The sequence below is a fragment of the Pelodiscus sinensis genome, chromosome 6 (assembly GCF_052426305.1).
Source record: "Pelodiscus sinensis isolate ZL-2025 chromosome 6, ASM5242630v1, whole genome shotgun sequence".
NCBI classification, from domain to species: domain Eukaryota; kingdom Metazoa; phylum Chordata; order Testudines; family Trionychidae; genus Pelodiscus; species Pelodiscus sinensis.
This window is the reverse complement of record NC_143057.1, coordinates 106,987,154-107,000,874: the sequence shown is the minus strand read 5'-3', so window position 1 is coordinate 107,000,874 and position 13,721 is coordinate 106,987,154. Positions and strand designations below refer to the sequence as shown.

Here is a 13,721-nt window from a genome sequence, read left to right as displayed (position 1 = left end):
ACTGCAGCACGCAGTGTCTCAATGGTGGTGGGAAGCAGAGCACCCCAACCCCAGGGCACTCTGCTTCCCGCCACAGTGGATAAGTGGAGCGCAGCAAGTTGAGAGGGCGGCACACTGGGGTTGAGTGGAGCAGGCTACGAGGCCTTCCTGCCACCTTAGTGCATGGAGGGGATGACCCTTGCTGCCACCACACCAGGCCCCCATAATTCCCCAGGCTACATTGCAAGGGGGCAGAACAGGGGCAGGGCTAGGGAAGGGGAATAGGACAGGGCCTCCAGTAGAGGGGATTGACCTGGGCTGGGGCAGGGGAGGGTTGCTCAGGACCCTCCTTAGATGGTCCTGCATAGCCATAACTAAGGAGGGATGGATGAAACACCCCTTGGCAAACAATACTATATTAGGCAGACTTGCTATTGTAGCAAGTCTTTTGCTTTCTCACAAAAATACTGAACCTATTGATAGCAGAATTCTTCCTAGTTGTGTCATGTGAAATGAGTGTGACTACAGAAACATCCAGAGATGTCCATTGCTGGCAAAAAATACCTGGCATTTAGTACAATCTGGTCCATTTAGAAGGATATATTCAAAAGTATAAGCACCAGGAATCAGTCATCTCTGATTCAGCAGTCTCCAGGAAGTGGCAGGGGGGAGGGTGTCACGCCATCATATGCAGAGAATCATCGCAATGATCCTTTTAGTTTTGTTAACAAAAGGTTAACAAAGGGTCTGTGAGAATCCCTTGCATCACATCATTCTATTCCGCTGCTCATTTGGGCTTTTGGGGGCTTTTCCATGCCCTGTCAACTCCCATGTTTTAATTATGGTCTCTACTTTCTATGATTGGCTCAAGAAGTGGGATTTTCACTGGAAAACTCTGCACACAGTTATTAGGTAGATAGTCTCACAGCCATATAAGTGTGGCTTGAATATAATTACATTCTTTAATACTGCATTTTCTCATGAGGGTTTTTTTTCATGCCGTGTTTGAATAAAGCAAACAAAACATATTAACATGTATAATCTGATTATTACAACTTCTAGCTAAGTAAAGATAAGTGGAATTGAGAAATGTAAGGGTCCTGTCAACATCTTTGACCATGAAGCAGATCTTCACAGCAAAACATTACACAATGCTGCATTTTAGGCACATTTTTAATGGGCATTCAGGTTGTCATTAATTGTAATAATTTTAGCACTGGTGAGTTAACATACATAGATGAAGCTGTAGTATTAAGTATCTGTAAACATTAACAATGTTGTACTTCTTTGCAATTTCATTATTTATTCTATGTTGATTGATTAACTTTAAATCAGAAGTTCTGTCTACTTTGGTATTAATTTAGGACCTGGTCCAGAGAGGCACTCAATATCCTCCACTTCCATTGGCTTCAGTGGATCTGGAGTGTGGTCAGTACCTCCCAAAAGACACACTGAGCCCAAACAATGTTGGCCATAGTCAGACAAAAATTACCACTGGATTAAGCTAACTAATGGCTTTTTCTTTAGAAACATTCCAGTCAGATAATTTTTCTGATCTTGTTATTCCACATATCGTACCATCACCCACAGTGGGAATCATTCTTACAATCTCCAGATGTCATCTCACGCATCCTCCAGTGTTCGGAAAGATGTAGGTGATAGGGAGTGGTCCTTGAAAGGCCTGGATCACATGTAAAATGTAGACTGACACAGCTATAATGTTTAGGAGCACAAAAAACCCACACCCCTTACTGCTCAACCTATGCCAAATTAACCACCCAGCATAAAGGCAAAGGCATCTAGATCAACATAAGAAATGTTTCTGTCAACCTATCCTCTATCACTCAAGAAGTTGTGTTCCTTCAGCAACAGAAAATTCACGTCAGATTGACAATATTTTTTAAAAACCCCAAACAAACCTTATACAATTAAGATAATCTTTACTGAACTGAATTAAACCTCACTGAATAAGCATTAATACCTTTAGGCTAAACCACATTAAATGTGCAATTGTGTGTGTTATCATTGAATGTATGTATGCACCTTCTGTAACAGACTGACTAATGCATTTTCTGTGAGGCATTATGAACTTCAAAAAAATTTTTTTGCAACAATACCTGTGAAGTGGATTTCCTAGGAAGTACCTCAGTAATGTATATGACATACTTTCAATCCAGAATTCTGAAGCTAAGCTCTGGGAAGGAAATATATTGTCTTCTAATGGCTTGCTCTTGGAAACTGCAGATACCCACCGCCCCCCAAATATATAAAGGGAAAACTAAGCCTGTTTTTAGGATGCCATGGTGAACTTTTAACCATAAGGAATCCTCTAAGGTGAAGATTTAAAGGTCTGATCCTGCCAGAATCCATGTTAGAACAGGGGATGAAGGGTAACTCAGTTAAGCTTATTAGCATGTGTGTACATCCTTTTATTATGTTTTCTTTGTTAACATTTAGTGTGTTTTCTCTTTTTACCTTAAGACTAAAGTAGGCTTGCTCAGAAAGATATGTGTGGTAACTCTAACTGTGGGTAGTCACACAATTATCCATTACTGAAAAGCAAGCAAGGTGTCCTTTTGCAACCTGTCTGCGCTGGGAATAACACTTTGAAGGCAAGAAAATGTGCAGCCTGGAGAGAGAAGGGAGAGAGATGCATGTCTCCATCAGAAAAGCAATGTCTAGGGAGCTGGAAGCCAGTGAGTGGATGCCCTTGCTAAACAATTAAGAGGAAATATGGGAGCTGTTGCCTTGAAGTGTGACAAATACCTTCTGTCAATACATTGGGTGTTATGCCAGCATAGCTATGGCGCCACATCTTTGCTGATAAAGTTCCTGCACTGTAGACATGATCGAAGACTGTTTCTTTAGGGAGTGAAAGACAATTTTTTAAAAATTGAGCCACTGTTGCAGGGCAGTCCTTCCTTCACCTCACTGGTGGGTAGGGTCCTGTGCAACCAGGGTATCTGACCTTGTAGCATGTCCCACATAACTGGTAAATCACTGCTAGTCTGGCCCCTCCCCTTGGAGCTGAATGGCCTGATCGCCAGAGGCAGTTAAACAAAGTCTACTTTAAGGCAGGGCTGGATGGAGCAATAGCCAAAGTCAGTATTAGAGTCAATCACTGGCCCTTAAAGGCAGGGCTGGACGGCCCGATGAGCCTAGTCACGGGGGTAGGAGTTGTACCCCAGCAGGGGGACCCAGGCCCATACTACTCCACCGGGTCCCGGCCCAGGGCCCTGTGAGTGGCAGGACGGCCTACAACTCCCTTGACAGGGAATCCTACTGAAATACCCTGAGGATCTCTGGGCGGGAGAGTCCATTTCTTCACACCCCCCCGGGCCACTTCCTACCTGGTCCAAAAGGCCGACTTCCCACGTGGTGGCTGGGTCTTTTGACTCCTCAGGAGCCATGCTTTCCCAGAGGTCCACGGTGGTCACGTCCCAACTGGCATTGGCGCCTCCACAGCTCTCCTCTTGAGTGGCCAGCTGCTGCTCAGGAGCTCCCACCTGAGGCCCTTCACCTCCACCTGCCAGTCCAGACTGAGCCTCCCTCTAGGCTTTTATACCTGGGCTACAGTCTGAGCATGCCCAGCAGGATTGCGGGGGAAGGGCTTTTTCAGCCAGGTGGACCTGATTAGGCTCAGCTTTCACAGTGCGGGGCTGGTACATCCCGTCACAGCCACATTTAAGAATCAACAGTTGTCTTTATTACTATTCTATCATTATGGACTTTTCCAAGCAACTACTAAAGCCTCATAATAAAGCCTCTGTAAAAGGATAATTAGTAGGGCTGTCAATTAACATGTGTTAATGCCTGCGATTAATGCAGGCATTAAAAAAATTAACACACATTAATCTAGGGCTACCATACATCTGTTTTTTCCCCGGACATGTCCTCATTTTCACTTGTTAAAGATCCATCCGGCCGGCTTTTTTAAATGGCAAAAAATGTCGAGGATTTTGCCCTGCAAAGGGGATCGGGGAGGAGGCAGCGGCGGCATGTGACTGTCAAATGGAACATATGGAGCTGCGTGCCTGGACAGTTCATGGCCACTCTGTGCACGCACCCCAGCACCTGGAGGGAAAAGTGCATGGCAACAGCAGCAGAGGCTCCAGTAAGACCCAGGGCAGGTCCAATGTGGGGGGTTGGCTCCTCCCACGGAGTCACCGTGTTACCTGCTGCCCTGCTTGGTTATGTCCCCGGTTCTGCGGGAGAGGTGGGGCATTGGATTAGAGCAGGGGGGCTGGGGTACCTGGCTCTGCAGGAGGGGTGAGGGCATAGGGTTGGAGCGAGGGTGCTGGAGGTACCTGGTTCTGGGGGAGGGGTGGGTGCACTGGGTTAGAGCAGCGGAGTGGGGGACTGGCTGGTTCAGAGGGTGGGCAGGGGCACTCAGTTAGAGCAGGGGAGCTGAGGTGTGGCTAGTTCCGGAGGCGGGCAGGAGCTCTGGGTTAAAGCGGAGGGGCTGGGAGGGCCTGGCTCTGTGGGAGGGGTAAGGGCATTGGGTCAGAGTGGGGGGGATGTATTATTATTACAGTATTATTATTAACAGTACGATTAATTGCAAGTCGTTTTTTTAATTGCTTGACAGTCCTAATAATCAGGTAAATAATTAATAACAAAAACATTATCTTTTCAATGATTAATTTTGAAAAAACTGAGACTAAAACTTTCAGGGAAATGTATGTTAAAAAGAATATTTTGGAAAGAGCGTGTTGCCAATTTTGTTCCAAAATGTCGACCTAGTATTAATTTAAATTAGTTTTAAGATGTCACTTTCTATTTATCTGCCATATTAAATATTAACGAAAAACCTAAATCACTTTGCTTTATAACAACTCGCCATATATTAAAACTATGCTGTCACAACAGCTTTATTTTATTAAAGAAGGTTAAAAAGGGTTGGGGAAAAATCTTTGCTATGTTTTGTCTCGGATAATATTTAGTTAGGAGAGCAAAGAAGTACATCTGTGTGAAAAAGTACTTTTTTATTTTTGTTTTAAACCTGATGCCTATTAATTTCATCAGATGACCTCTGGTTCTTGAATTACGGGAAAGGGCAAACACCACCTTCTGGTTCACTTTCTCCATAACATTCATTATTTTATAGACATCTTATATCCCCTCAAGGTGTCCCTTACTCATCTCTTTTCCAGCTTAATTGTTGCAGTCTTTTTAACCTCTACTCATATGGAAGCTGTTCCTTAACCTTAATAATTGTTGTTGCCCTTTGCTGTACCTTTTCTGTTTCTAATATATATTTTTAAGATGGGATGAGCAGAATTGCATGCAGTATTCGTGGATTTAAAACAGAGGCATTAAGATATTTTCTGTGTTCTTGGCTTTCCCTTTACTAATGGTTCCTAACATTCTGATAGCTTTTTGACTGCTGCTACACATTGACCAGATGTTTTCAGAGATCTAGCTACAATTACCACTTCAGAAAGAGACCTTGGAGTAACAGCTAATTTAGACTGCATCATTTTATATGTATATTTTGGATTATAATTTTCCAATGTGTATTGCTTTTTATTTGTCAACTCTGAATTTTATTTTTCATTTTGTTGCCTAGTTATCTAGTTTTATGAGATCCCTAACTCTCTGTATTCTGCTTTGGAGTTAACTATTTTGAATAATTTAATGTCATCTGCAGCCATCATACTGTTTACCTTTTTTTCCAGGTTATTTATGAACAGTTCTTGTCCCAATAGAAATCTCTGGGGGACCCCACTATTTGGCTCTCTCCATCCTGAAATCTGACCATTTATTCCTAACCTTTATTTCCTGTTTTTTGACCAATTACTAAACCACAAGGGGACCTTCCCTCTTATTCCATAACTGTTCTGAGCCTCAAAAAGGGATCTTATCAAAGGCTTTCTGCAAGTCCAGGTATAATACATCAACAGGATCACCTTTCTCTACCTGCCTGTTGACTCCCTCAGAAAATTCTAATAGGTTGTTGGGGCATGATTTCCCTTCAGTCAAGTTGCGTTGACTCTTCCCCAAAAATCACATGCATCTATGGGTCTAATAATTCTGTTCTTTAATATAGTTTTAACCTATTTTGCTGGAGGTTAGGCTTCTCAAACATAACTGATAGGTGAAACAAAATACAGGACTCTGTAGCACTTTAAAGCTCATCATCTAATAAACCATCTTGTTAGTCTTTAAAGTGCTAAAGAGTCCTGTATTTTGTTTCAGCTACACCAGACTAACACGGCTACATTTCTATCACTATAATTGATAGGGTTTCCTCTGGAGTAATTTTTTTAAAAATTGGCCTCATATTAGCTATCCTCCAGCTATCTGGTAGGGAAGCTGATTTAAGTGATTTATAAGTTATACAATACACTTAATAGTTCTGTAATTTCATATTTGATTGCCTCAAAAACTCCTCTACTGTCAGTCTAGGACTATTCTTCAGGTTTGTCACCTAAAAAGAAGGGCTCAAGTGTGGCTCTCTCCCTTACATCCTTTGTGTGAAGACCAAAGCAAATAATTCATTTAACTTCCCTGTAATGGCCTTATTTTCTTTCAGTGCTCTTTGAGCACCTCCATCATCAAGTAGCCCCAATAATTGTTTGACAGGCTTCTTGCTTCTGATGTACTTGAAAAAATTCTATTAGTTTTTGAGTCTTTTGCTCAAAATAAATCTTCATATTCTTTTTTGCTCTACCAAATTATATACTTTTACATTGACTTGCCAGTGTTTATGCTTCTTTCAAATTTCCATGGTAGGACTTGACTTCCAATTTATAAAGGAGGAACTTTTTGCATCTAACCACATTGTTTACTCTGTAGTTTAGCCATGGTGGCATTTTTTTCAGTCCCCTCCCTATTCTTTTTAATTTGGAATGTACCTCTATTATGATGGTTTTAAAAAAAAAGTTTCCATAAAGCTTGCAGGCACTTCATTTTTGTGTCATTTCCTATTATTTTTGTGTAGTTCACTTTTCTGAAGTTAAATGCTACTATGGTGGACTTCTTTAGTATTTTCCCACCCAAATGAATGTTAATTTCATTACATTATGATTGCTATTACCAAGTGGCTCAATTATATTCATCTCTTGGACCAGACCTTGCTTCGCTTAGGACTAAATCAAGAATTCCCTCTCCTCTCATGGTTTCCAGGACTTGTTGCTCCTAAAAGTAATCATTAATGCTGCCTAGAACTTTATTTCTGCATTCTGTCCTGAGGTGACAGGTACCCAGTCAATATGGGGATAATTGAAATCCTCCATTATTACTGAGTTTTCTATAAAAGAATTCAAAAAAGAACTAGATCAATTCATGGAAGATATGTCCATCAATAGTTATTTATTACCCAGGATGGGCAATAATAGTGTCTCTTGATGATAACCTGTTGTGTTCATTCTCTCTGAATCACCTGGCATTGGACATTACAGAAAGACAGATGAATCTTTGGTCTGATCCAATATGATCATTCTTATGTCATTATGCTATTTTTATAGCTTCTCTAACCTCCCTGTGCATTTCACAATCACCATCATCCTCCTGAACAGGTGTTCAGTAATATATTCTTACTGTTATGTTCTAATCAGTCAAGCATGGAATTTCTATTCATAGCAATTCTATGGTACAGTTTGATTAATTTAAGATTACTATATTTGACTCTATACTTTCTTTAGTATATAGTGCCATACCCCCACCTGCATGACTCTATTCTGTCATTCCTATATATCTTGTACCCTTATATTCCAATGTCCCATTTATTGTCATCACTCCACTAAGATTCTGTGATACCTACCATGTCAATATACTCACTTAATATCAAGCACTCAAGTCCACTCCGTCTTAGTATTTAGACTTCTAGCATAAGTGTATGAGCACTTATTTTTTCACATTTTAGTTCTCTGCTTTCTTATAATGTAACTTAAATACACTCTGTCATTTCACTGTTTATCTTCAGTTCCTAACTGTACTTTATTAACTTCTATCCTTTCCTCTTTACTAGAATTTAGAAACTCACCTATGTGATGTCTGCTGCTAAACTCCTCTGCATCTGTCAACTTTCCTCCAGCCCTTAATGTTAAAACTCCTTTAAGTCCTTTTTAAATTTTCAATGCCAGCAATCTTGTTTCATTTTGATTTAGGTGGAGCGCATCCATCTTGCATAGACTTCTATTTTTCCAAATAGTTCTCTAGCTCCTAATAACCCTAAGATCCTCCTTCTCTACACCATCACTTCATCCACACATGCAGTTTTGCCTATATAACTCACTCTGCCTATGGAACTGGAAGCATTTCAGAGAATGCTGTCTTGAAGTCCTAGACCTTATTCCCTTATCTAGCAGCATGAATTAGGCCTCCAGAACATCTCTCCTTCCTTTTCCTATGTCATTGTTACTTATATATACCATGACTACCTCCTCCCCAGCATCATCTAGCTGTCTCAAGGGATTTGCAATCTACACACCTAGCAGTCAATTCACCATGTGGATCTCCCACTCATCACAAACCCAACTATCTGTATTTTTAATTCTCAAAACCTTCATTACTATTACCTGTCAAGTCCTAATAAGAGGTTTCCCTCCCCCGGAGAGGAATCCACTCCACTGCTGTAAGATTATTTTCTTGACAAACATTTTCATCCTCAACAGCAGACCTCAACAGCACTGAGGCTGTCAGACTGAGGGTAGGTCTCATATATGTACCTTTCTGTCTCCTTAGCTGCTCCTGGTCAACCATTCCATTCTCAAGAGCCCATACTCAGTTGCTGAGAGCCATGAGCACCTTGCACAAAAGCAACATATATGTCACCTGCTCACAAGGCGAGTAATCATACATGCTGCATTTGGTGCAATAAACTGAATAACCCCAATTCTTCTGCTGGACTTCTGCCAGCATTTCTTTTTACTCCTGTAGCTTTTTTATGTTGTTGTTCTTGTTGTTTCTGTTGTGGCGTTTCTGGGGGGCGAGGGGTTATTGACCTAAGTTTAGAGAATGGTAGGTGTATCTAGCTCTCTCAATCCCTCATAGAATCACAGAATACCAGAATTGGAAGGGACCTCAAAAGGTCATCAAGTCCAGTTCCCTGCCCTCACCAAGCACCATTTAGATCATCCCTGATAGATGTCTATCCAACTTGCTCTCAAAAATCTACAGTGATGGAGATTCCACAACCCCCCAAGGCAATCCATTCCATTGTTTAACCACCCTCACAGTTAGGAATGTTTTCCTAGGCTATGTCTAGATTACATCCCTCTTTCAACAGAGGGATGTAAATTAGGCACTTTGAAACTTCAGATGAAGCTGGGATTTGAATTTCCCGTGCTTCATTTGCATAATCACATAATGGCTCTCTTTCAAAAAAGTGCTATTTCGAAAGTAAAACCGCAGTTTAGACATCGTTCTTTCGAAAAGGGAAGGCTTTTTCAAAAGATCCTGTAAACCTCAAAAAATGAGGTTTTTTATTTGCTTTTATTCATCATTTGTAATTTGACTTAGTTTCCACTTTTTGTGACTCTTTTTTGATTTTTAGATCATGTAAGATCTCCTTGTTAAGCCAAGGTGGTCTCTTACCATAATTTCTATCTTTCCTACACATAGGAATAGTTTGCTTCCGGGCTCTTAATAATGTCCCTTTGAAAAATGCCAGATCTCTTCAGTTGTTTTTCCTCTTAGTCTTGCTTCCCATGGAACCTTATCTATCAGCTCTCTGAGTTTACTAAAATCTGCTTTCCTGAAATTCATTGTCTCTATTTTGCTGCTCTCCCTTCTACCATTCTTTAGAATCATGAACTCTATGATTCCATGATCACTTTCACCCTAGCTGCCTTCCACTTTCAAATTTTCAACCAGTTCTTCCCTACTAGTTAAAATCAAATCTAGAATAGCTTCCCTCCCCGTCCCCCAAGTAACTTTCTCAACTTTCTGAAATAAAAAGTTGTCTCCAATGCAGTCCAAGAACTAATGGATAATCTGTGCCCTGTGTAGTTTCCCCACATATGTCTGGATAGTTGAAATCTCCCATCACCACCAAATCCTGTGTTTTGGATGATTTTGTTAGTTGTTTAAAAGAAATCTCAACCACCTCTTCTGCCTGGGTAGGTGGTCTGTAGTAGATCCCTAGCATGACATCACCCTTGTTTTTTAGCCCTTTTAACCTAATCCAGAGACTCTCAACAAGTCTGTCTTCTATGACCATCTTCACCTCAGTCCAAGTGTATACATATTTAATATATAAGGCAACACCTCCTTCCTTTTTTCCCTGCTTGTCCTATCTGAGCAAGCTGTACTCTTCTATACCAATATTCCAGTCGTGTATATTTTCCCACCAAGTTTCTGTGATACCAACTCTCTTGTAAACCTCCCATTTGCTACTCCTGGTTGCTAGCTGCTGATCACTGTGTGCTATTATCTTTGTACTCTTTTCTATTCAGCTGTTCCATCAAATTCTGCTCATGTGTAAAAATGCTAAAAGGTCAAAAGGTCAAGTGTGTGTGTGTGTGTGTGTGTGTGTGGACTATGATAAACTGTATATGAAAGGTTGTCCCTTTACGTTATCACAACACAAAACTACAAATTAGCTTATATCCATCTCAGAGCAACTTTATAGAGCTCAGTCTGCAATGATTAAGAAAAATATAAATAATAATCATAATCATAATCATAATTAATAATAATCCACCTGGGCTCAAGGAAGTCACCATAATACAACCTTAGGTTAATTTGTATGACTGATCTGGCTGGGTAAGGAATAGAATAATGGCTGGTAGTCAACCATTTTTTGTAAAAGTTGCAGTCTGTAATTATATATGCCCATAATTGATGACAGCTCTTTCCACACTCTCTATTACCATGCTTGTTGCTACCTTTCCTAATTCTCAAAACATTTTGTTCAATTTCCTCTCTAGCACCTTTGTTAGGGAATGCTGTACTGTGTTGCCCTTTGTCCTAAGCACTCTGGAGAACTGTTTGTTATGTCTTTATTTCCGCCTCAGTATGACTGATTCACACTCATTTCAGCAGAAGAGAGGCAGAGAGTATGTGAAGGGGGGAGGATAATTTGGGTTTGTTTTGAATTTGAGAGACCTCTTTTCCCCAAAACATGATTCCCATTCAGCCTGTGTGTGTATGAATACAAAGATTACAGGCACTCTGCTCACAGTTGCCTTGACAACAGCAAGGCATTCTTGTTTATGGTGACCAGTGGGCCAGCAAGTTTCCCAGGCCCATGGGCAGGGTGGGGAGGGGAGAGCACACGAAGAAGATGAAGCAGAGATGAATGAGATGGCAGAGTTGTTGAGAGCCAGCAGCCATGTGGGAGAGCAAACTGTGGCCAGGATTAAAGGGGCACATACATCTCCACAGAACAATGGGAGCTTTTGCAGGCTTTCTGTAAAAGAAAAGAATATGTACACAATGGCCTGTGACACATAAAAGCTTTAGAGCTAACTCTATTGCTTCTCCATTAAGAACCTTGCCAGAGACCCATTTAGCCCTAAGAAGCCTCATCAACCCTTACAATAATTAAGAAAATAACACATTTTATTCTTTCATGTTTTAAAAACATCTGGATTTTTTGGATAATATTTTTTATGTTGACACGACAAAAGCTATTGAAAGCAATGAGATCAATCTGGCGAGGTGAGAACAGCTTCTTGTGAAGCACTGCATGCCCTCTGCTCCCAATGACTTCAGTAGGAGGTGAGGATGTTCAGCACCTGCTAGGAGCCATCTTTGTGTGGTAGAAATTTGTCTTCTCATATAGCAAAATCTGAGACTTCATTAATATTTGGGTTTCTATGTTCCATCTTGAACATTTACTTCAGCAGGCTCCACAAACATTAAAGGTGAAGAACTGGGACAGAGCAGTCAGCCCCTCCCTGTCTCAAACTAGAAAATCCTTTGTCTGAAGAGGAAAAGAAGGAATAAGGAATAAGGACTAGAGGTGCAAACAACAGCAGTGATGTTGTGGTTGGTGTCTACTTCAGGCCACCGAATCAGGTAGATGAGGTAGATGAGGCTTTCTTCGGACAATTGAGAGAAGCTTCCAGATTGCAGGCTCTGGTTCTCATGTGGGACTTTAATCACCCTGACATCTGTTGGGAAACCAAGACAGCAGTACACAGGCAATCCAGGAAGTTTTTGGAGAATGTTGGGGATAACTTCTTGATACAAGTGCTGAAGGATCCGACCAGGGGCCGTGCGCAGCTTGACCTTCTACTCACAAACAGGGAGGAACTAATAGGAGAAGTAGAGGTGGGTGACAACCTGGGAAGCAGTGATCATGAGATGATAGATTTCAGGATCCTGACCAAAGGAAGAAAAGAGAGTAGTAAAATACACACCTTGGACTTCAAAAAAGCAGATTTTGACTCCCTCAGAGACCGGATGGGCAGAATCCCCTGGGATGCTAACATGAAGGGGAAAGGAGTCCAGGACAGCTGGTAGTATTTTAAAGCCTTATTGAAGGCACGGAAAGAAACCATCCCGATGCGTAGCAAGAGAGGCAAACATGGTAGGAGACTGGATTAGCTTACAGGGGAAATCCTTGGTAAATGTAAGCATAAAAAGAAAGCTTACAAAAAGTGGAAACTTAGACAAATGACCAGGGAGGGGTTTAAATGTATAGCTCGAGAATGCCAGGGGGTTATCAGGAAGGCGAAAGCGCAAATGGGATTTCAACTGGCTAAGGATGTGAAGGATAACAAGAAAGGTTTCTACAGGCATGTTAGCAAGAAGAAGGTGATCAGAGAGGGTGTGCGGCCCCTACTGGATGAAGGAGGTAACCTAATGACAGATGATGTGGGGAAAGCTGAACTACTCAATGCTTTCTTTGCCTCTGTATTCACGGACAAGGTGGGATCCCGGACTAATGCGCTAAGTGACTCAAGATGGGATGAAGATCGACAGCCCTTGGTGGGTAAAGAACAGGCTAGGAACTATTTAGAAAAGCTAAACGTACATAAATCCATGGGTCCGGACTTAATGCATCTGAGGGTACTGAGGGAGTTGGCAAATGTCATTGAGGAGCCTTTGGCCATTATTTTTGAAAAGTCATGGAGATCGGGAGAGATCCCAGATGATTGGAAAAAGGCAAATGTAGTGCCCATCTTCAAAAAAGGCAAGAAGGAAGATCCAGGGAACTATAGGCCAGTCAGTCTTACCTCGGTTCCTGGAAAAATCATAGAAGGGATACTTAAGGAATCCATTTTGAGGCACTTGGAGGAGAGGAAAGTGATTAGGAATAGTCAGCATGGATTCACAAAGGGAAAGTCGTGCCTGACCAATCTGATTAGCTTCTATGATGAGGTAACTGGCTCGGTGGACATGGGAAAGTCAGTGGATATGATATACCTTGACTTTAGCAAGGCTTTTGATACGGTCTCCCACAATATTCTTGCCAGCAGGTTAAGGGAATGTGGACTGGATAAATGGATGGTAAGATAGATAGAAAGCTGGCTAGAAGGCCGGGCCCAACAGTGGTGGTTCGTTTCTAGCAGAGTGCCCCAAGGTTTGGTTCTAGGACCAGTTTTGTTCAATATCTTTATTAATGACCTGGATGAGGGGATGGATTGCACCCTCAGCAAGTTTGCAGATGACACTAAGCTAGGGGGAGAGATAGATAAGCTGGAGGGCAGGGATAGAGTCCAGAGTGACTTAGACAAAATGGAGGATTGGGCCACAAGAAATCTGATGAGGTTCAACAAGGACAAGTGCAGAGTCCTGCACTTGGGACAGAAGAATCCCAAGGATTGCTACAGGCTGGGAACCAACCA

At 41.6% G+C, this 13,721-nt stretch overlaps 1 protein-coding gene and 1 long non-coding RNA gene across 2 annotated transcripts in view; one reads left to right on the top strand and one right to left on the bottom strand.

Moving 5' to 3' along the window:
* The window catches only part of SLC1A3 (solute carrier family 1 member 3), an 88,991-nt gene that overhangs the window by 50,876 nt on the left and 24,394 nt on the right, over window positions 1-13,721 (top strand). The gene's annotated exons all lie outside the window — the stretch shown is intronic.
* On the bottom strand, window positions 1,135-3,508 carry LOC142829969 (uncharacterized). The gene is made up of 2 exons (XR_012904949.2): window positions 3,330-3,508; window positions 1,135-1,660 (listed from the first exon to the last, which is right to left on the bottom strand). It is a non-coding gene; the product is annotated as an uncharacterized LOC142829969 (long non-coding RNA).